Here is a 2678-nt window from a genome sequence, read left to right on the forward strand (position 1 = left end):
ATATGGGACCAAGGGAGGGGACAGGTGAGGTGTCCCCTCCCTATTGCATAATGAGTTGGTCATGCCAACTCATGTCAACTCATTATGCAATAGGGAGGAGACACCTCACATGTCTCTTTCTTTGGTTCCATATTTTGGGTCCCCGTAGCAGCAATCTTTTTTAAAACATCTTTCATACTTGGGATTTGAGGTTACCGTACGTATAAATGCATCAAATATTTTGTGAGGTTGTGCTGATTTAGATCGAAGAGCATCAATAAACCTCGTGTTTTGACCAATAGAAAATTTACAAGATTTTATCCTTCGTGCAAATTCTTTTTTAATATTCATTCTAAATAAGCTAAATTTTAAAACATGAAGCAAAATCCTTGAAAATATAAGACAAATAAAAAAGACCAAGTATCATTTATTTTTTATGGTCTACCATGTGACTAATGCATCCGATCCATGGAAATTTCATGATGGGATTTCTTCTGGTATATTTTTGAACCATTGAACATAGCTCTTTGTAAACTTTCCTACTTACATGGATGATATTCAAACAATATATTCATTTGAATGACGTTCCATAAACATAATAATAGAATATTAAGGTTATACAAAAATATCAACTTTTAATTTCGTAAAGTAAAATTCCTGACATGAACAATAAGTAGGTAGACAAGATAACGAGAATAGAAAATAGCAATTTATATACCTAGCTTATTATTTTTCAACTACTCCAACAGGAATTTTATTAGAACCAATTTCATATATAGGAGTGAATTGATTTATATCATTGACTCTATGGTCACAATTACTAAACTAACTCTCTAACCACACGTGAAGGGTATATATTACCCTATGGTCTATAGGGAGTTTTGATAGAATACTTACCCCTTGAACTCAAGGAAGATGATTTCTTCTAGCAAAACGGAAAAAGAGAAGGATTTTTTTCTAAATTATCTATATATGCTATTATAATGCAACAAAAAAGAAGCAAGTTTTTGATATCTCTTTTCATCTTTTCAATTACCTCCGCATGTGAGACTTGAACAAAGAAAAAGAGAAGAGAAGCTTTGGCGTTAGAAAGTTCTCCTGATATTGGAATGAATTTCATGCAATAATTATTGTATTAAATCTCCAATTCAACCTACTATAGTAACTATATTAGCTTTATACAATTTGGAGACTTGAACAAAGAAAAAGAGAAGAGAAGCTTTGGCGTTAGAAAGTTCTCCTGATATTGGAATGAATTTCATGCAATAATTATTGTATTAAATCTCCAATTCAACCTACTATAGTAACTATATTAGCTTTATACAATTTGCAATAGTTTTCTATCAACAATATATTCATATTAAGTTTGTTATACAAAATATTAAAACATAAATGTAACAACAATAACAATAACAATTAAGTCTTTATCCCCTTTCTTGCATTAGCTATAGGAATATTTTGCTTCCATTCATTTCTATTTTAGTTTACCTCTTTCGCTAAGTTATTTAGCATACCATTTTTAGTTCTGAATATTTTAGCTACGTACGTTTGCATTTAGATCGAGCCCATTAATTAAATTCTAGAATTTTTCTTAACTGTGGCATTAAGAGGTCTTCGTTGAACATAGCTAACGGGCTGTTTGGTTGCCTCTTTTAGAGGCTGAATCTCTGCCAAAACTGACAAAAACTGTCAGTTTTGACAGAGAATCTTGCAAAAACGTCTTTTTTAAGGTATTTTTGGGTGATTTTCTGTCAAAACTTTTTGTCAGTTTTGACAGGGATTCAGCCTCTAAAAAAGACAACCAAACAGCCCCTAAAACGTACTAGAAAATGAATATGCATATAACAATGTCTAGATCCTTCTACAAGATTTTAAATCTGAGATAGTTGAGCCGTGACAAGAACATCTCCATCATTTTGTGCATGCACCAGGAGCTTGGCTATCTCCTTAACATGGGCTCCTGTCCAGTAGAGCCCCACATGTCTCTGAGTTGTTCAAAGTGTTAGGTCTCATTAGATGTGGATGTAGTAATCAACATATTGCTTATAACAAAAGCTAAGCCTACAACCATGTCTGCCCTCTTCACAATAGCTAGCTCAAACCTAATAAGTTGACACATAAGAGTGTAGCAGATGCTGATGGGATGTACAATGGGTCCTTCATGTTGATTATTAGAATTTGTGTAGGTTTCTCTTCATTACTCATCTAGTTTCACATTACCACTATATTAGGATCCTTTTTATTAGAAAATAATTTAGATATTGTTGCTTCTTAAACAACAAAAAAATGTGAAAATTTGTGAATAAAGATCCCATCCAAACCCCTATAGGAGTGGGCTGGTTTGCATCACAAAGTGAGTAAAATTCCCAAATTAATCCTCCATCCAACCACCGGTAAATGATATAAATTATCCATTTCTATGAGGACACACTCATGGAATCTCTACTCAAAATTTGCCTAGTTTAAGTTTTTTTTTTTTTTGTTTACTTTGTTGAGACTGATATACAGCAATGATTGAGAAGATTATTGACCGTTAGAACTTACAAATATCTTTTATTAAAATTTGTATATATTATTTGTTTTATACTAGAAAATAGTTTTAGATATTTGATACCAGGAAAAAATACCTTAGGGACTCAAAAACATGGGACCCTACACGGGACAGGTGGGGTGTCGGCTCCCTGTCCCATGATGCACTA

This window comes from Asparagus officinalis, chromosome 8 (genome assembly GCF_001876935.1).
Source record: "Asparagus officinalis chromosome 8, Aspof.V1, whole genome shotgun sequence".
Classification (NCBI taxonomy): Eukaryota; Viridiplantae; Streptophyta; class Magnoliopsida; order Asparagales; family Asparagaceae; genus Asparagus; species Asparagus officinalis.